Here is a 22725-nt window from a genome sequence, read left to right as displayed (position 1 = left end):
GTTGGAAGATGTGCTTTAAAGTTTAAAAAGATATTTCCCAATACATTTAGGTTAAGTAATATATCCAATTGTTGGAAATAAATCTTCTCAGAAAAATCTATATATATATTTCTCTTACACGGCGACAAAAAAAAGCCTCATTACAACTCCCCGAATGGCAACGCTAGAAAATCGACCAATGATTGCCGCTGAAAATGTCACATGCCAAATCTAACTGAGATGGCTCAACATATAGCGCTTTTAAAAACGGAAACTGAAATAACCAGAGAGAGAATAAGCTAGGCAGAAATGAGTAGTCTTTGTAGATCTCTATTTTAGTATTTTGTCGAAAGCGCTTTTTTTCACGAATTTATATATTACGAATTTATTTGACGATTTTTGATTTATATCACAAATTTATTTGTTTTACTAGAATTTATTTGTTTATGCAGGTTTCTCCATTGCAATTCACTTATTTCAATTTTTAATAGACTTAATTATAGCCAAAATTTTAACCTTTTTAAAGAGATATCAGTTTCAGAAATTTTATCTTAAGATTTTACACTATAGCACATTTCTAATAGGTTCAACGAATTACATGTCATTTATTTGAATTCAAATTTATTTTAATGACTTAGTATTTACTAAAAAGATGTAATTTTTTTTAAAAAAAAAAGTTGTTATATGGATTTGAATGATTGTTTTGAATTCTTAGAATTTTGTGCATTTGCAATGTACCTAAGTTAGTAGCGAGCGAAGCGAGCTTGGTTTGTGAAGCAAACCATATAAGATTGCGTAGCAATTTTCGGGGGTTGGCGAGCGTTAGAGAGCAGGGGGCGCAGCCCACTAGGTACAAGTTATTTCTGATCGTCACGGAGACTAATGGAAAATTTATAGCAAATATATACCATAAAATTTTCAAAAAGGAAAGACAAAATAAATGAAAGTAAAGATGTTTTTGTTTTGAAAATGTTTCTTTCAGCTTCACAAAACGATTGCCGCTGATGTACTCGCTAAAACACTGCGCGTTGAGGTAAATTTTCACATACAAGTGATTTGATGATAGAAAAAAATTAAACTAAACTCAGATATAGTTACGATACCCTCGACAATTAATTAGCATATTCCAAAAAAAAAATGGAATGGTTTGTTTATTTATAAGAAGTGTGCAATTGTCTTCTATTTAAGCCCATATCATAACTCTTTCAGTTTTTCTTCTCTAAGGGGAAAAAAGAATTTAATCAGGTTTGTAACAATGTACGCATAAGTGATTTATATTACACTAAAGGGCTCCACACCCTGCTAGATACGCTCGCCAGTCCCCCAAACTAATCTTGCTGTTCTTTTCGGATTGCTTAGCAATTTTAGCTTGCTCGCCTCGGTCACTCATTGGATACTTATCTATTTTATTCAAGCTTAAAATGGACAGTTGAAATATTTTTAAAATGAAGTCCTGCGAATAGAGAACATATACTATATTACGTGAGACCTTTTTAACTCTTTCTAATCGTTGAGCTCTCTTTTTAAAATGAAGTTATTAGAATAGAGAACATATACTAAATATGAGAACATATACTAAATAGAGAACATATATTAAATAGAAGAATAGAGAACAAATCTCGTAAAAGTTTTGATTTATGCATATTTTATTCAGTTTTATAGATTTAAAAAAAATTCTGATCAAATTGCGGTAAAAAGTAATGCCACTCAGGGTGCTGCTACTGTTTACCGTAAACTCCATATTTACCGGAATGTTACATAGTAAAAAATTTGATGTACCGTAATTTTTACGGTAATAATTATCGTAACCACTGAAAACAATTTCAACGTAATCACTGAATCATTCTAATTAAATATATATTACTATAAATATTACGGTATAATATTTTACACTAAAAAAAATTTAGCAGTAAAACGGATATTACAGTAAAATGGATTTTACGGATGATGCACCCAAAGAGTTAATACTTAATACCGTAACTTTATTCAAATTTTTTTACAGTGTACATTGTGATTTGATTTATGAGCATTTTAAACTATTTCTAGCTGTTAAAATGAACTGTTCACTAAGCTTCCATTTCTGAAAGCTTGCAGCTAAGATTCTTTAAGTACTTCATTGCCCATGCGTGGTAAGAATTTTCATTTAAAAATTTGCAAACATGTGTATTTTTGCCTTCATCTTCATGACTTCTCATTTAATATTTAAGTTCTCTGTTTCCAATACAAAAAAGAAATTTTATCGATTTTTTAAAAATATTCAATTTAGAGTTTGATGTAATAAGATAGTTTGTCATCCCCTTAAGTAACCCTTTACGTTTTCTTGAAGTGGTCACTTCAGTTTTCTCGTTATAGGTGTGACAAAGATATAAATATCTTATTTTTTCATTCCAAATTAAATACTTTTTTTCTTAAAAATAAAACTAAGACAAAAAAAAAAAAACTAATCCTATGACTTGACAAGATACCAAAAGAGAGCCAATCCAAAGGTTCTAAAGTGTTTTGGGTGTGATACGATCAACTTTTTTTCGTTATACGTTGGACAAAAATTTAATTTTTTTTCCTATTTATTCCAGTTATAATACTTGTTCTTTTTTTAAAAAAAAAACTAGGACACAAAATAAAATAATTCAATGGCTAAGCAAGATACCGAACAAGTGCCAATCAATTGGTTCTTGTGTTTTTCGGAAGGGATACGCTCAACTTTTTCCGTTATACGTTTGACAAAAATATGAAGAAATTTTTTTTTATTCATTCCATTAATAATACTTGTTTTAAAGACAAAACCTTCTACTAGGACACAAAAAAAGTTCATTGACTAAGCAAGATACCAAACAGGTGCTATCCAATGGTTCTAGTGTAGTCGCATAACCTTTTTTCCTTATAGATTTGACAAAAATGTAAATACTTTTTTCTATTCATTCCAGTTATAATACTTCTTTTTAAAAAAAATCTTTTACTAGAACACAAAAACAAATAATTCAATGACTAAGTAAAATGCTAAACAATTGCCAATCTAAAGGTTCTAGTGTTTTTCGGAAGTCATACGCTCAACTTTTTTTCGTTATACATTTGAAAAAAATATAATTTTTTTTCTTCTTTTCATTTCAGTTATAATACTTGTTTTTTCTTTTTAAAAAAAAAAAGACCTTTTATTAGAACACAAAAAATAATAATTTAGTGACTAAGCAAAATACCAAACAAATGCCAGTTCTAGCGTTTTTCGGAAGTCATACGCTCAACTTTTTTTCGTAATACATTTGACAAAAATATAATTTTTTTTTCTTTTCATGCCAGTTATAATATTTGTCTTGTTTTTTTTTTTTTTAAAAAAAGACTTTTTATTAGAACACAAAAAAATAATAATGTAGTGACTAAGCAAAATACCAAACAAGTGCCAGTCCAAAGGTTCTAGCGTTTTTCGGAAGTCATATGCTCAACTTTTTTTCGTTATACGTTTGACAAAAGTATAATTTTTTTTTCTTTTCATTCCAATTATAATATTTGTTCTGTTTTTTTTTTAAAAAAAGACCTTTTACTAGAACACCAAAAAAAAAATAATAATTTAGTGACTAAGCAAAATGCCAAACAAGTGCCAGTTCAAAGGTTCTAACGTTTTTCGGAAGTCATACACTCTACTTTTTTTCGTTATACGTTTGACAAAAATGAAATTTTTTTTTCTTTCATTCCAGTTATAATACTTGTTTTTCTTTTTAAAAAAAAAGATCTTTTACCAGAACACGAAAAAAATAATTTAGTGACTAAGCAAAATACCAAACAAGTGCCAGTTCAAAGGTTCTAGCGTTTTTCGGAAATCATACGCTCAACTTTTCTTCGTTATATGCTTGAAAAGAATTAAAAAAAAATTTATTTTCATTCCAGTTATAGTACTTGTTTTTTTTTTTTTAAAAAAAAAGACCTTTTACCAGAACACGAAAAAAATAATTTAGTGACTGAGCAAAATACCAAACAAGTGCCAGTCCAAAAGTCCTAGCGTTTTTCGGAAGTCATAAGCTCAACTTTTTTTCGTTATACGTTTGACAAAAATATAATTTTTTTTTCTTTCATTCCAGTGATAATACTTGTTTTTTTAAAAAAAAAAAAAAAAAAAAAAAAGATCTTTTACCAGAACACAAAAAAAAATAATTTAGTGACTAAGCAAAATACCAAACAAGTGCCAGTCTAGCGTTCTAGCGTTTTTCGGAAGTCATGCGCTCAACTTTTTTTCGTTATACGTTTGACAAAAATATAAATATTTTGTCATTTTCCTCACATTTGTAAAACGTATTTCTTAAACATTTTTTTATTAATAATGTACAAAAAATAATCCAATTAATGTGCAAGATACCAAAAGATTGCCAATACTAAGGTCCGAAAAAAAAAGTCTAACCATTCCAGTAGTAAAAAAAAAAAAAAAGAAATAGTCATCTCATTTTCCATACCTTTAGATGTAGGAATTAAAGGAGTTCAAAGAAAACACCTTTCTGGTGTAGTTGTCGAGTATTTTCTTATTGCCGTAAAAGAGAACGACGCTTTTGATCAAGTTGAAACTGTTATATGGCAAATCGAATTGCGTGTTTCCTTCTGTTCTCGTTTTACCAGCCTCTCTGCAAATCGATTGGACACTTAGGTGAAAAGAATTTTGTATGTTTTATTTATTTCCTGGCGCTAAGTAAGATTTTCTATTCCTTTCCCTTCTTTTTTTTTTTCCATCTGTACTGATTAGTATTACCTTCTTTTCGTGATCACAAAGATTTCTCTTCAGTGTACGTGAATAAATTTTCATTTCTCTTCATTTATTTTTTTACTTGTCATAATAAATTCTTTTTCGAAACTGTAAGTTTTCGAAATTCTTAATTAAACATTGAGTGAAGTGGACTTTTTAAGTTATTTTTATATTTTACATTTCCTAAGAATTACGAAATTAATAGGGAATGTAGAGTTCAATGGTACAAGAGCCGAATACGGTTAATCTGTACCAAACATAAGGCGAAAAAAGTTATAATTTAATATAACAAAATAAAATAGAGCTATAAACCGTGGTGACTCAGAAAGAAAACAAAAACGTATCAAATGAAGCAGGAAATAGAGCGCTCACCTCCCAATAGGGCGACCCGGATTCTAATCACAGCGATGGATGGTCGGTACGAATTCCGCATCTGGTCTGCACCGATCACAGTGCTGACGTAAAATATCCTTAGTGATAGACAGAACATGGGTTAGAGTTTTCTTGCCGTCAGGCTAACCATGGGAGGTTTTTCGTTGTTTTTCCCTCCAGGTATCGTAAAAGCGGGTTAGTTCCATCAAAAGGTCCTCCACGGGGACAAACCTATCCCGATACTTCATCCAAGAATTTTCTTTTCTTCTGGACATGGTTCAAAATTACAAAACTACAGAGTTGAACATAATTAGCGAACTCAAAATTGGGTCAGCTGTTCAACGACGGTTACAAAAATAAAAATATAAATACAAAATTTTGTTAAGACACCTCACATTTATCTCGAATCCCTCTTTTAACCTAGATTAGATGCAAAGAAAAAATACAATTTCCTTATCTTATCATTTTCAATTCGCTTTTGTGTTTGTATCAACGGAGTCTTGCAATCATAATTTGGAGCCCTTAAATATTGGATTTCCAAAGTTACAGTTAACAATGAATGCTTCAAACGTTTCCTGACCGACACAAACAGAATTTATCGTAGATGTATCGCTTGTTCGAATTTGTAGTTATTCAGAATTTCATACACTTTAAGACTAGCACACAAATTTTAACAATAGCTCTGTGCTAGTACTAGCCTACACAAATGAAACTTCTCGTGGCATAATCACAAACGAGAATTTAACGCGAATAATACCTTTGATTACGATCAGACTACGCAGAATGTTTGAATTTTAATTAAAAGTCTTTGCCGGTATGAAAATACCGGAATGGTTTGAATAATTTTTTTCTGATCAATACAAATAGAATTCATAGGATACAAATGGGATACAAATGGAATGGCTACATTATCCATAAAGGGATTATCATAAATAAAAATTTCGACCAATTTCCGGCTTAAATATTAGACACAAAATTTAAAAAAAGTATAATAATTAATATAATAAATAATTTATTTTAATTAATATTTAATTAATAATTTATTTTAATTAATATTTAATTAATAATTTATTTCAATTAATGTTTAATTAATAATTTAATTAAAATCTAATTAATAATTTTAATAATAATCAACAAATTAAGTAAAATTTTTTCTTACTGTCAAATAATTCTTGTCAATAAAACTCTAAATATTAAATGAAAAGATTTTTTATCAGTAATTATTTGTCAGATCAAAAAAAACTACAAATATAATTTGAACAAAAATACCAGAGAAAAAACAAGGTTAGTAAACCTACAGGTATAAAGTGTAAATGCGTGTGTGTGTGTGTGTTTTTTTTTTAATTGACTAATAACTCTTGTCAATAAAATTATAATTATAATGTGAATATACTTTTGTTTACCTGTGATGCAATTGAGTCAAGAAAACTGCAATTATCAAGTCTAAAAGAACAGTTATAAAGTGAAAAGATTTTTTCAACGATTAAACAAATTTGTCAAGGTCATTAAAACTACAAGTATAAAGTGTAAAAAAAAATTTTTTTTTACTGACGAATAACTTTTGTCAATAAAACTATAATTATAAGTTGAAATACTTTCTTAAAGGTAAACCAATAACTTATCAGGTCAGGAGAACTACTATAAAGAGTAAAGATTTCTTTTTGCCAAAAAAAAAAACATTAGATAAAATCAATACAACTACAAGTTATTAAGATTGTCTTAACCAACATAAAATTCTTAAAGGTCAATACATTTACAAGTGTAAAGAATTTTTTCCGACTCTTTTAAGTTCTTTTTATCACATTTCTCATAGAAAGGAGAATTTTATTAAACTCTAACATTATGAGACAGCATCGTCCCTAATGTCAAAAGTTCAGCTCGGAACTTTTCCATTCATATTTGCTATGTAAGCAAAATGCAGAATATGATTAAAATTCTTTTTTCCAATGCAAATAGAAAAGAATAAGTGAATACATATACATATAAAAAACTCCCCGGATTTACAACTTTGACCTTTTTGATGTTTTTTTTTTCTCGAAATATTGAAATTCAACTCTCAATTAATTATATTTCTGCAATGAAAACGTAATTCTTGATAAGTAAGTAAAACATTTCTAAAACTAATATCTTCATCTTGCAAAAAATGCTAAATTTTACTAATTACTTATAAAAAAAAAATGATGAAATTGAAAAGAAGGAATTTATGCTTTTAATACTTTCAAGAAAAATGGTCACGTTTAAAGAAATCGTTCAGGAATATTTTTTTAATTATCTTCATCTGGGGTTGCGAGATATATTTGAAAAAGGAGATAAGAGATTTCTATTACAAATAATCTTTTCAAAGGTTATCACGCATTAAAAGTTATTCTTTTAAACTATCAGCAACTAATGGCCATTAAATACTTTTTCATTATTTAAATATTCAATTAAGTAGATTTAACAATTTATTATAACTTTTTTCTTCTATCCTTAGTTTTTCTTCTCAAAACGCTCTGTGGTAAAATAAAATAAAAATTAGATTAATGTTCATAACAACTTAATTTTCAATTTCATTTTAAATATTAGAAACGTATCTATCATAACAAAAACGATTATAATAACCAGAATTTACTTAGTTTGTGTTTACAGTGCACAAAGAAAAACAAATCACCTTGAATAACTTTTGATCTAATGATCGGATTTTCACACACTAGGACTCAATTTTAATGGTTTAACAGGGTGATCTCAAATAATACTAATTAATTAGTGCAGAACCTAGGTATTTAGTATCCTCATCTCATATTAGTTTGTGTACGTATTTTGAGTACATATGCGTACTTTTTAGTACGTTTACTCTCGGAACGCTTGGACCAGGGAAAGTGCTTTCTATATCCGCCGGCTCTGAAAAGTTTGAAGAAGCAATTAAAGAAGAATGATCGAATATAGAAAATAACGGCTTGCTGCGGTTTTGCGTCGGGAGCAAAAGGATTTTTTTCACCCCAAGTTTTAAAATTGAATCCGAAGTTCGTAGTATAATAGATGACGCAGCAAGCTGAAAAAACTACAAAAAAATAATGCTTTTAGCAAAACCACCATCTGCAGAAACAATGAGGGGAAACGAGGATAAAATTAATAGATACCTACTCAAATATTTCCTGGTGAAAACTTTATAACTAACTCTAAAATTTGATCAAAACAAATTAGAAAAAAAAACTGGTTTCCTATTCAAAAAGCAGCAAAACATGCATTTCTATCTCCCTCTTGAGTTTTCTAATTGTTGTACATTTTTAGTACATCCAGTACATTCGGTTTAGTAAACTACTGCTCATAGCAAGTGTCCATGTCAAAAAAAAAAAATTATCATTCGACAAAATCTACAAGAAATTTTTTATCTTGTGAAATTTTAGCAGATTTTTTTAGTAAAAACTTCGGAAGTCTTACAAATAAAAAACCTAATTCAAAAAGTTATACATTTTTTCAGATGCGTACTATTGAAACGTGGTTTTACTTTTGCCTTTAAGTATATGTTTCACTTCATTAGCACCCCATTTGTGTAATGTTTAAACAATTATCGTAAAAATTTTACAAAGGTCTTTTTAAAACGTAACCTTTAAGCGCTCTTTTAAACCTTTAATTTTTTAAAATTATGTTTTGCTTAACGGTAACACACACGTTTTTCCTCGCTAAGTCTCTCTAAAAAAAAAAAAAAAAAAAAAAAAAATGCATGTAAGTTAAACAACTTGACTTTGACAGAACAAATTTGTACAGAAGATCGGAGAATTTTAACAAAGTATATACTGTGAAGGAGAAAAAGTGAACACTTCGAATAACTTTTGATGTAATGATCGGATTTTCACGCACTAAGATTCAATCTCAATGGTTACGGTCCCTAACATTCAATATACTGATTAATTAGTAGAGACGACATTTTAAGTAACCCAATCCAGCACAAACACGTACTTTCTCTGAATACGACTTTATTTTAACAGATTTGGATTTCTTATCCTTATGGCAATCTGAGAAACATGGTCCCAATTGTTCGGATAGGAGAGCGTTTGAAAGTTTAGGTCCCTTAATTTTGTTGTTGTTTCTAATGCGACTTGCCACACGGGCAAGCCTCCTTGGTGAAAACCGAGCAAATTTAAGGCAGACTGTGCGCTTTTCGTTTTTCAGTGGCGCCATCTATGTCCAAGAATTCAACTTCTGCCACACCATACGTGCACCCGTTTATAGGGCGACCCCATTCATACATCCATTCGTTCATCCACAGATCGTAATTTTAATTTTACTGTAATTTTACTTTATGCGTATTTCGCCATATCCCGATAACTACTTTTTAAGGTACTATTGAAAAATACGATACTGTTAAAAAGTAAAGTAAAACAATCGCAAGCTCATCCATACGAAGTCCGTGCATCAAGGAACGCGATTGGTTTTCTTTATTGTACTAAAGTGGCACAATACTTATCTACATAACATATCGCATGCGTAGAATGAAAAGACGTGCGTAGTATGAAAATTAATACTTACGTGAACATGCCAAATAAAACAAAACACCGAATTCGGTATCATTTTGTTTAAGTGTCCCATTGATGGCAACCTGCATACATCTTCCATGTATGTTTAAAAAAACACTCCTTAGAAAAATATTTTACGATACTAGTACAGCTCTATATTTAGTGATCGAACATTTACAGTGGTTGTTTTTGCAATAAGTCGCTACTTTTTTCACTGACTTTTGTCACTTTCAAAACTTTACTACTGAATTGATTTTTGAAAATTTAATACAGACTACAAAAAATAATTATGCAAATAAATAAACTGATTGGGCTAAACAAGTACAAAACTATACTAAAACTAAGCACATACATATTCTAGGAAGAATACATACACAAAAGAATACATAATACACAATTCTAGAGAATCATAAGTACTAATTATTTAAAACAAATAATAAATCATAACACTCTAAAAATATAAAGGTATGCATATGCAGAAATTTAAAGACTATGCTGAATTAATTATATGACACAAATAGAACAACAAAAATCTAGTAAAAGTAAACACATATATAGTATAGAATATTAAGTAAGTAAAAATAATAACTATTCGAAATAAGTATTAAACTATATACCACAAATACATATAATTGTACATAATTTTGAGCAATTAAATCATCAGTAAATGGAATTTCATAAATAATGTTAGTAAAATCATCCTCTCAATTGATCTCATATTCATCTAAATTAATTGAACGAATATTGTACTTTACACACTGTAAAAAATTTCGGGTAAAATTAAGGTAAAAAAAACTGGCACTCTGAGTGCTATTACTTTTTACTGTAAAATATTACGCAAAAAAATTTGAGATATCTTAATTTTTACAGTAATTTTTGCTGTAAAGTTACTAAATCATTTAAATAAAAAAATATTACTGTAAAAATTAAGGAATAAAATTCTGCGTCAAAATGGATTTTACGGTTGCTGCACTCAGGGTGCCAGTACTTTTTACCGTAATTTATTCCAGGAATTTTTTACAGTGTAGCGCGAAACTACGTACATTTTTTAAGAACTTAAAAAATTTATTCTAACAACTATTTAAATTATTATTAATATATTACGAATATTTTATCATTTATCACCGCTTTTAAGTCCTTTCTTTAATTTTTGTTTTTAATTTCCTACTTTTAACAATCGTAAATAAGGAATTTTTTGTTGATTATGAATACATTAAAAATTTGTTTGAAATCTATATTGAAATCAAACGTACTATTTATTAACTTCATTCAACAAAATTAATAACGTAAAGGTGAAGAAACGTTTATTAATAACGCTTAAGACAAAATCTTATAAGTTCTATTTCTATACATTTAAGTTTTCTACATCTACTTTGTAAAAAATAAAAGGATAAAAACTTATAAACGAAACAAATTAGTTTTTATACAAAAATAAGAATGATAGCAAAGTGTGATAAAAAACTATTAAAGTCTCATTAATCTTATTTGTGAAGCACGTGAAGCAGAATCAAAGAACAAAAAATTATAAACATATTTAAATATGTACATAACAAACGTCCTTTTCGATAGGAAAATAATATAAATATATCTGTACAAAACAAGTTCAAAAATGCCTCAAAATTACAAGTTAATGTATGTTTACAATCTTACAGCTAGATATAATCACATTTCAGTTATTTTAAGTACAATAAAGGAGAATAAACATTTACAGTTTAAATGCAATTGAAAGGAGTAGGAAAAAAACGAATCCTATTTCATTGTTTATATCATTTATTACTATAAAAAGCAATGAGTTGCAATGAGCAAAGCAATAAAGCCTTTACAATGAAACATACATATGTTGATTAACAAATTTATATAAAGCTCTCCCATATTAGTGCGATCAAAAATTAATTTAAATATACGTATATTTCCTACATTTTGAGTATATTTACACTGTTACGCCACGTCATGTGCAAAACTTTTCTTTCCAGCACTACTCCGAATATGGCAGAAAAGAAACATTTACAAATCAAAGTGAACGGAAAGAAAGAAGCTTCATAAAATTTTATATGAAAAGCCATTAACTTTACTTTTTATCATAACAAATATAGCACGCAAAAAACTTCCATAAAAATTAACTTGAAAATTAGTACACCACATTTTTTTAAAATTTGTTGTTAAAAAAGTGTTTATAACTAGTTTTTTTCCAGCAACAATTCGAATAGAACGGAAAAGGAAACATTTTAAATACAAATGCAATGAAAGAGGAACAAAAGAGGAGAAACCTTATTTCACTGTTTCTGTGATCGATAATGAACTTTAAGAAAACATTGCTTTTTGAAGATATAAAATAACAAAACATATAAGAATAAGAATGAAAAAAATATTTGTTTATTTATTGAAACGTCGTAACAAGTTTCGGATCAATTTCAGTAAATTAATTTAAATTCATTTTAGTTCTTAAAAACCAAAAAAAAAATCGTTTACATGGATAAGAAAAAGTAATCGTTTGAGTTGAAAAACAAATCGTTTGAATTATTAACAAAACTTTTTGCAACGATTTCTTCTATTTGAAACTGAAAACGGAAGGCAATATTTTTTTTCTAAAACTGATAAACATGATTATTTCCTGCAACCTAAGGCAAGCATTAAAATTTAATTAATAACTTACCATTTTTTTATACAAAAACAAACAATTATAATGAAAACAAACAACATTCGAATGAAATTCTCTTTGAAAAATATCTGAAAATAATACCTTTGTGAAAAATTAAATTCTCAAGTCGTAAAAAAAAGTAAAATTGAAAATTTACATATCTTTTATCTTATGATAACAAAGAATTTTAAACGTTGAGAAACGACTTAAATATTTATTCTATATTCTTACCATTTTAATAGAAAATGTTTCTTTAATCAAACTTAATTTTTATGCCTTTTTTAAGCATTTTTTAAATATAACTGCACTGAAAGATGAGTTTAAAACGAAGACCACTATGCCTGAAGGAAAAATTATCGACTAATTTTCAGTCTCATCAAATAACCTCCAAGATATAACAAATAAGAATGTAAAAAAAATCTTACCGTTATCAAAATTATATAATCCACGCTCTACTAAATTCCTAATGAGCACACTAAAGATTGAGACGCCGTCAAACCCTGAGGGCTTGTTTGTTTTATACACCCCCGTTTAAATATCACCCCAACAGTCTTTGTAGTAACGAACGTGCGTCAAGCGACAACGAACACCACTTCGTTTATAAAAGCCGGGATCATCGCGTTCGATCTCCAGCAGGGGGCAGCACAAGTACGATTCTTTGACTCGGAGCCTCAGGGGAAAAAGCTGCTGATCCCCCATCTCGCGTTTGCGCAGAGATCAAAACCGCCTGTTAGGTGGTACTTTAATGACGAAGTGATGGAATAGGTAAGATATGACGTCACTCGCAGACGAGAGGATAATTTAAATGAAACCAACGAGTACGGTTCGAGTTAATTAGAATCAGAGTTTTAACAAATGAGGGAAGACAAATCAGACAATGCTTGTCGATTATTACACGGAATGGGTGTTTTCTGTAACATTTTAGAGTTCGTTGGTTTCTTGGAGAATATCATCAAATAATTTTATGACAGCTCAGTCAGTCTTTTTGTTTAAGCTAACTTTTCAGAATGCAACAATGCACAATAATGAATTGTTTGAAACAATGCCACTGCCAAAATATGTATCATTAATTATTATTCTTTTTTATTATAATTGTATCAGTTTGATAAACTTGAATTTTATAAAAAAGCAATCTATTTATTCTGAAAATCAGTTTCCAGACCTCCCTTTCCAAATTATAAGCTATAGATAATTTGTATGCTAAACAGTATATTTTTATTGTATTATTTAATTCAAGAATAAATCCTATAAACTGAAAATTAGAATGCTATTTCAAAACTGCTTGATTTATTGCATACATTTCAGAAAGCATTCTATTTTTCTATTCAATTTTTCGAATATAATTATATTTTTTTAACAACAAGAACATCAAGAGGCATTTTTTAACAAAATTAGCAAGAATGGTGTCCGCACATTTAAATTATTTAACCTTTAATGATCATACTAAGTTTATGCATTATTTTATCCTAATTGAAATCAGTTTAAAAAATAATAATAATAGTAATTCTCTTTTAAGACTGAAAAAGCTAAAACACCTGAATATTTGTAAAATATTATTTAGATTTAAACAATGTAAAAAATGTAAGCTTATCTCAACACCAAAAATTGTGAGAACTACTTTACACAAAAGTAATGTAGTAAAACACCAATAATATTCCTTTACATTATTTGGTGTTAGGTAGCCGCCACCATTTTTGTTATTTATTGATACGCATATGAGTCAATGAAGTTATTGAAGTAAGATTCATTAATTTAGGCTGCATATTTGCAAAAGTTTTCTAAATAAAATTGCTTTATTAATCAAACATACCGACAGCGCAAAGAGAAAAACAATGTGAATTGAAACTGAAACAAAACCGAAAAGGATAGAAATTAAACATTAAAAATTATTAATACAAGTGACGAATCCATACTAATCTTCTTAAGAGAACGTGATTATCTTTATTATGTAACTAAAACATAAATACCTCTTATAATAGCTTACTTCTGTTTCTGTGGAATGCGAGAAAAAATTTCATCTTCTCGTGCTCAATTTGCAAACAATGTGGCGTTGTAGTCTGAAGGTTTCCAAACATGCGCTAAAATTATCAAAAACAATTTATGAATGGAGTCTGATGATCTGAGCTAGATGTAAGCTATTCTATAATTGTCATTTAGGTTTAACTTCACCCTTTAAAGTGGGTATAAACACTGTATTCGATATTAACTTGAAATAAAGTAATCATTTTCCCAGTTTTCGGAGCTTTCCATCACCAAATTCAGATACGTATTACACAACAATATTCACAGTGTATATCTTCTCAAAGTATATCGATTTAACTAAACATTATTCTTCAGTGTATGTCAAGTCAGTTTGCTTCTTTGCTGCTGGGGCTTATAACTGATATACGATGGAAACAGTAAAAAATCTATGACAGCAGAAAGCTGTAAATAAATTTTTAAGTAAGAAATTGAAACTAAGCTTAACTTAGTTCAGATGCCGCTAAAAGTAGTAGTTGATGAGAAAGTAGTAGTACTTTATCACGCAGGGTAAATTAGGATAAATTTCAGTGTAGTAAGTACCGGGCAAGTATATGCCCGGACCCTTAATAATAATAATAAAATGTACAAAAAAGTAGTAAGTGAACGCTTGATCCGTTAGTAAATGGACCACGCGTCGTCGGGTTAACCATGAGACTAGCTTTTCCAGTACACATTACTCAAATGTGAGTCAACTCCTTCAAAAAGTTCTCCGTTAAGGTCAGTTTATCTTAATGCTTGAACCAGGAGTTTCCTTCTCTTCTGGGTTGAGATCAAAACTACAGGACTAAGGAGTTAAGCATTGATAGCCGAAACCAGAAAATGAGCCTGCTCTTCAACGCCGGTTATAAAATAAAATAACATGGCTTAGAGAGCATGGTTAACATGGTTTCATCTATCGTGATACACAGAGACGCAATGGAAAAACCCATGTATCTCTCATTCACAGAATCGCCAGTTTAAACTTGGCAGTCAATTTAGTTTTTCGGTAAAAACGTTTTTGCGTAGTTTTTTATCTTTGTTGTATCTTTTTTTCTCGGGTTTTTCATGCTTCTTTTTAAATGTTTTTAAATGTATGTTTATGCATTACATATATTTTCTTGTTGTGTTTCATCTTTTTCTTATAATAGTGATTATTTTTATGAATGATAATGAGAAATATCTATACATTTCGTGATGTATACATAGTAATTCATAGTAATTTTTTTGCTGGAACATTTGTAACCATTGCCTGTTTAAAATCAATACACAAACACATTTGAATACACAGTATTTTTTTAACAGAATTTTTTAAAATTATCTTGGAGACCTTCAAGTATTCGAATGGTTTAAAATCGTATCTAATCATTATGTGGCTGAAAGCTGTTCTAATTAAAACTGGTAAAACACATACACAAAAATAATTTTAACAATTCCCTTTTAAGGATTCCCTAACAATTTTTTTCCCTTTTAACAAGTCTCTGAGAAAAAAGTATAGTCAAAATTATCAGACTATGTTAAAACTTCTAGTGTTTCTGACTCTAGGGAAGCACCAAAAAGTTCGGTATTTTAATGATAAAATGGGTTTTCTGACAAGTCATAAAACTTAGTAAAATTTGGCAATTTTATCATAGTTTTATAATATGGGATAAAATTTGGTAATTTTATCATGATACCTTAGAACAAGTATGAAAACCATTTATACAACAACGTTACAGCGAAACGAAAACAATACATACGTTTTGTATTCGTTTTGTATTGTTTTACTAAAAGTGTGGTAATAAGAACTATAATTTTAAGACCAGAATTTCCACTTTGTCGTTATTATATGAATAGATAAATTACCAAATGTATAATATAAATAATGAATATTTTGGTTTTATTAACCTGAATTATGTTGTCATTTTCTTACCAGAAATGTCATTATCATACAGTACGGTAATTTTACAAGAATTTTTTTCTCTGGAGAGCAAAATGGATAAAGCTATCTCAAATGACAGTATTTTTAATTTTTTTTTTGTAACATTTGTGATAAATCTCCCTCATTGAGAGGCTGCTGTTTAAAGTTCAGCTCCCACTTCATTTTTCTTCTAAAATGCTTCAATAATTCGTTGATCTAAAATATCAAATTGTAAAAACTTATCTGAATTTGGTGCTGAAAAACTCTCAAAATTGTGTGAATGATTCCTTTTTTTAAAATTACACACTTCAAAGGGTGTAGTTAAGTAATAGCACTAATAATAAAGCTTACACCAATTTGCAGTTCAGTACTGAAGAAGGTGGTGGTTTTCGGAGCTCCGAAAGGTTTGAGAATAACTAGTGCATATTTAAAAAAATTTTAACTAAACTCTTGTGTGAAATGATGGTAGAGTAGAATTCTAAGTGTAACAGAGGGGAAATCACACAGGTATTTATCCTAAAAAATGTATTAAATATATGTGAAAACAAAAAATTGTGCAATAATATGCTACTTTAAGGTGCAATTTTTAATTTAATTGCATAAAATAATAAAAAAGGCTCATAATTTAATTGCCAGGTAATTAAAAGCGTCAGTAACAGAGGGGACAAAAAAAAATCCCACATTTTTGACACGCACTGTTATTTCCGCCATATTCTGTGATTTGGAACATCCTAAACATTATTTGTAATTTTTCTTTAATTATCACATTTCAAGGTAAAGTAAATTATTATAAGACTTTTTAAATTGCTTACACATTTTTATTAACTTCAAAAAATGCAATGTAACAGAGGGGACATTTTGCAAATTTGACAAATAGTTACAGGGAAATATCATGCCATTTAATTAAACATTGCACCTTAAAGTAGCATATTATTGCACATTTTTTTTTGTTTTCGCACATATTTAATACATTTTTTAGTATAAAATACCTGTGTGATTTCCCCTCTGTTACTCTTGGAATTCTACTACTGGTTTCAGTTGGCATGGAATTCAACTAGGGAGTGTTTTAAGCGTATAAAGAATGCTTTTGGACATTTATTGGAAGTTTAATCGCGAATTTTATTGTGCAATTTCAAGATAGTGACAACATAGTGACTAAGATGGCAATTTGTTTGGATGAAGAATACTGGTGAAATATGAGCTCTCCTTGCCAGATTTAATTGACAAACAGGTTATAGCCTATTTAATACCAATTAAGTTTCAATTATCTTTGCTGATTGATTAAAAAAAATATTGATTGCGGTGGTTTATTTCCTTAAGTAATTTCAATCTTCAGGTCAGATTGATGTGGCAAACTACTCATATAAACTGTTATAAAATTCATGTATGTTTTAGTTAGATTTACAGAAATCTGTCAATTGTATAAAATCATTTTATATTATTTAACTTCAGCTAGCTTTGGTTTTGTTGAAAATCGTATTAATATTTTTGTCTGTACAGCGGGCATGTTTGATTGACAAACTAATTTTATTTTGTGAAATATTGTATACATGCATCCTAAATTAATGATTCCTGCTCTGGATTGTATTATAAAAGCAACTTTACTGATCCTTATGTGTATCATATCTTCCTGTAATTATAAATTTTACAATTACTAAAAACTATATAACTATATAACTAAAAACTATATAATTACAGTTACTTTACACCAAGTAGTGTAAAAGAACATTTCTAAATGTTTTGCCCACTTAATGAAGCAGCACTTTGGCGTACAGTAGTTGCCACCATTTTTGGCTTACTTAACTTTTTTACAGTGCTCGTGTGCAGAAAAACATAGGTAAATTTACCACTTGAGATACAATAATTAGATGTTCTACTTAAACAAGTGATTTGTTTAAAGAGAAGTGGAGATTTAATTGTTTTTCTTATTATAGTACTTGATTATTTAAGAACAACTTTTAGGCAGGTGATCAACTAACACAAGTATTCAACTTAACAATTTTATTGAAATGCTTTATGTTAATAAACTGTTTGAAGTTGTTTAAAATAACATGATTACGTTGAGGTAAATCGAAATTTTTTTGGCAAAATTAGTACATTGTTTGAATTACCTCGGTAAAAATGGTTAAATAAAAATTTATTTCAATGTTATTTTACCATATCCAATCAAAACAGTCAAATAACTGTTAATAAGATTGTAATCTAACTGTTAACTGAGAGAAAACCGTGTATTAACTACTTTCATTTAATACGGTTAAGAAACCAGAATTTTATTGCACTAACTTAGCCCATCTAATGAAGCCACTTAGTTCTTTGCAATTGCGTACATATTGTATCAGAGAGGGTTAATCTGTTAGTCTCATGACCGACAGAACGGGGATTTGGATCCCAGCGCTGGCACCGCAATATTTCCAAAATTCCCTTCAACACATGAAGAGTTTCCAATATCCTGCACAATGTTCACTACCTAACGAAAACTCTAGCTCCTACGTTCAGTTAAATTTCTTTCTTTACGATTTTGAAACCATGCTAGTTGCAAATGGTTGCAAACCGTAAAGGTAAAAAAAAAACTTTTTACCGTAAACTTTACGGTCAACAGACTGCTGCCGGTTATTAACCATAATTTCAAAATAAAAATAACCATAACATAATTTACCATAATTTTAGAATAAAAATTCTAACCTTGTAATCGAAATGTTTAATGTACCAACGATTTCGCTTTCTTACTTATCATTTTACATTCTTACTATCGAGTTCAGAAATTATTCTAATCGAATTTTTGTTTCTCCCCTTTGTTCTAACTTTTTGCGAGAAAGCATTTTTGCTGCGTGTAATAATGCAAACAACAGAATTATACACATAATTGATTTCTAACTAAACAACATAACTAGTAAGAGTAGAAGAATAAGTGAATTGCTTGATAAATTACTCGATCGATAAGCAATATAACGAGTAAGAGTAGAAGAATAAGTGAATTGCTTGATAAATTACTCGATCGATAAGCAATATAACGAGTAAGAGTAGAAGAATAAGTGAATTGCTTGATAAATTACTCAATCAATGAATTAATAACTCATTGCAATTGCAACAACAACAAAAAACGAATCAGAGAGAGCATGAATGAGCAAAACAATGAATGAATCAGTCAATGAATAATTGAGCGAATCGTTAACTCATTAATTATTTATTAAGCTGAAGAATTAACTCAATAATATTCTAAATCAGTGAAACAATAAAGATTAAACTAATTTTGACAACAAAATGTTAAATCTGCAAGTTAGAGAATCAAGTTATCAACATATAAATAAATCAACGAATCAAAACATCAATGACAAAATAAATTAGTTGATAAGTAAATAAGAAAATCAATGAACAAGTGTTTTAAGGAATCAATACATATCAGAGAATCAGAAAGAGTAAATAATTCAACGAAAGTGCATGAATGAATGAATTAATAAGACAGCTGGTCAAGGAGTCAATGAAACATCCAATTAATAAATAAACGAGTCAAACGATCAAAAGCTCACTGATACACTGGTTTTCTTTTTTAGGGATTCACTTATTTACTAATTTACTGATACGTTGATTCACTGATTCCTTCATTTATTTATCAGTTGATTCACTGATTCATTGATTTGCGCTTTATTGATTCTCGAATAGATTTGTTGATTTACTAATTTTTTTGTTCGATCTTATTTTTTATAAATTCAAATACCGATATTACGAAAAAAAACTTAATATGTTATTCTAAGGCTATTCTCCCTACTCACTTCATGCACAGAACCCCACGATTATTTCGAGATCATTTATTCTTCCTTGACGATAAACAGATTATAACATCAAGATTAAAAATTATAATATTGAAAGATCAATAATTTTTTGTAACGTATATATTTGATTACATAAATTCTACTTTCTATTCTATTTCGAAAAAATTTTAACAGCATCATTTTACTCGTTATCAATGCAACTTCCTTTCCGCAAACTTATTTTTCACATTCGTTATTTAAATGTTGATTAATGTAAAAATTCATTAATCATTTCTCTCCTAAGAGATTATTTAGAAACAGAGCGATTAGTTAATTCTCAATATTGCTGTAGAACTTTAAATAGCCATTTTGCAATTGTAAAAGTTGAAAGAACACATTTTTACATATTTATCATGAAATTAAATGTAACTTTTTAAAAGAGAAAGAAAAATAACTTCCCGTTTAGTACAGTAAAGTATCTTTAACATAAAATTTTGCATTTTAGGCAATATCGTGCTTCTATGATAATAAAATAAACTCTTTTAGCTCGAAGTTTTCAATTTTAATTAATAATCAAAATAAAAATTGCAATAAAACAGAGCAACTTTCTAAGAAGTGATGATAAATTAATATTGCTGGTAAATGTCTTTATATAAGGGATGAATAAATAGTTTTAGCTATAAATTTTTTAAAAATCAAAATCAGAAACTAAATAGAAGCAAAGAATAATATTATGAAAAGATAATAAACGAATATTATTAGTAGGTACCGTTTAATAAGAAATAAATCATTTGCAGGTAAAAACAGCTACATTTTATTAATTTTATGTTAATGAGAGCCGAAGATAACTGAATCTTCTTTGTTTAATGAAAATCATACCATGTGATACTTTTATCCAATGAGAACGCATTAAATAGTAAAGAGACAATTATTTTTTATAATAGAATAAGTTATTAATTTCCAGACGAATCAAATACTATTCATCATGATATTCAGCTGTCCAAAAAATTTATTTCACTGATTTCATTTTTTCAAATTGCAAAACATTGTTTTTCTTTTAAAAATTTTCCAATTTAAGTCTTTAACTTCTCATACTTTTCAGAATAAAATAAAAGCAATTAATTAAAAAAATTAAGCTCATAATGAAGTTGTAACAATGTTGAAAAATCCTTAATCATAAAACATTTTGAATTTACTTTGTATTTTCTAGTAATTGAATATTCGTAAAAAATTTGTATCAAAAGAACCTATAATTGAATATTTGAACAGTGAAATAAAGAAAAATAATTCATGTTTAAAAATTCTTGTGAATTTAAAAATATATATTTTCTCACTTTTGAATGACGTGTTAAAAAAATACATTTTATCTTTGATCGTCAGCATGTCTCTAAACTATAAATTCATAGACTATTTTTTGATAAAATGTATCCACTATACCGAAAACATTCTTTTCTCAAAAGAAAATGTTCTTTCTTTTGGTATTCATATCAGTCATTTCTTTTTTATTCTTCAGTCCTAGTAAAATTTTTGCTAAAAGGAATTTTTATTTTAACTTCTAGACTAGATATTTTCTTAAAGTACACTTTATAATTTTAATGGAATTGTGAGAAGGTATTTTTTATAATATTAAAAAAATGTATGTCTAAAAATAAAAACTTATTATCTATTTTATAAAAAGCTTCTTTTCTATAAATTATTATACTAGTTATACAGATGGAATTGTCATAATTTTATAACGCATAGGCTTTAATATTGCTTCCTTACTGCTTACACATTTTAGAAATTCGTATAAAACAAATATTTAACTTATTAAATTAATATCTGAAGTTTTTTTATTCAAATACATTATATGATTATTAAAAGTCTTTTAAAAGACCATTTGATTTCTATTGTTTGTATTTTTGTACTATTGTATTATTGTACTATTGTTACAATGTTTCATTATGCGAGTTTATATTTAACTGCTTATGTTTTCCTTAACTGATTTTTACAATTTATTTTTATTTTTATATATATCAGCTGAATGAAACCCGAGAAAAAATATTTTAAAGTACATGTTTTTAATTAAAAAAAACAATACTTCTGTTAAAAAAAACTGTTACATGTTAATACAAAGGAAGGACGTTTCTACATTTGCTTCCGTAACATTACTTTTAGCAATAATTAATTTATACTGCAGCTATACTTAAAAATAATCGTGAATTAATATTAAAACTTCCTTTGCTCCAAACAGTAATCTGAAGATGGTAAGAGAATCAGAAAGGTTTCGAATGCTCAGCAGTAAGCACCCACTCTCAAGAGCTGCCAGCAGTGAATGAGGAAAACGAAAGCGATTTGAATAAGAAAACGTTACGTTGCCAACTAAAATTTGAAAATAAAGATGAAAAACAAAACCAAAACCACCGTGGAGGCCAAGAGACTAAAATCAAGCAAAAATTCATTTTCACATGCAACGAGATGTGGCGAGGAACTCATGTGGTTAACAAGGGAGTCGGCATTCATATGAATGGAAAAAGATTCCAAGGCATCAAAATGAGCTGAAGATGGAAAGAATGGAAGCTCTTTGCCGAACATTATTGGAGCTTGAGCATTAACTCAATTTCTATAATTCCAAATTTGTTTCTAATCAATGCTTATCTGTTATCAGATCAATGTTTCAGAATCAATGTTTCTTATATCTCAGTTTGAATCTACCTATTTCAGTAGAGTCGTGGTGGCTTAGGAGATAGAGCATTCACCTTCCAGTGAGGTTAACCGGGTTCGAATCCCAGCGATGACTGGTTGATACGAATTCTGCACCTGACTCACATCGACCACAGTGCTGACGTAAAATATCCTCAGTGGTAAGTGGATCATATAACCTATGATGA

General features: G+C 28.5%; 1 protein-coding gene across 2 annotated transcripts in view; it reads right to left on the bottom strand.

Annotated features, from left to right (window-relative positions):
- LOC107441591 (follistatin-related protein 5) overlaps nucleotides 1-12860 on the bottom strand; it is a 432229-nt gene extending 419369 nt beyond the window's left edge. The window contains exon 1 of one of the 2 annotated variants that reach the window (XM_021147212.4): nucleotides 12634-12860. The gene's annotated coding sequence lies outside the window, so the exon portion shown is untranslated. The remainder of the gene's footprint in view (nucleotides 1-12633) is intronic. The other variant, XM_021147214.4, reaches the window with a different exon arrangement.
- Between the last annotated feature and the right edge of the window lie 9865 nt (nucleotides 12861-22725).

This window comes from Parasteatoda tepidariorum, chromosome 1 (genome assembly GCF_982258835.1).
Source record: "Parasteatoda tepidariorum strain Cologne lab strain chromosome 1, Ptep-v5.0, whole genome shotgun sequence".
NCBI lineage: Eukaryota > Metazoa > Arthropoda > Arachnida > Araneae > Theridiidae > Parasteatoda > Parasteatoda tepidariorum.
Note: the sequence above shows the minus strand (reverse complement) of the source record. Positions and strands in the feature narration are given on the sequence as shown.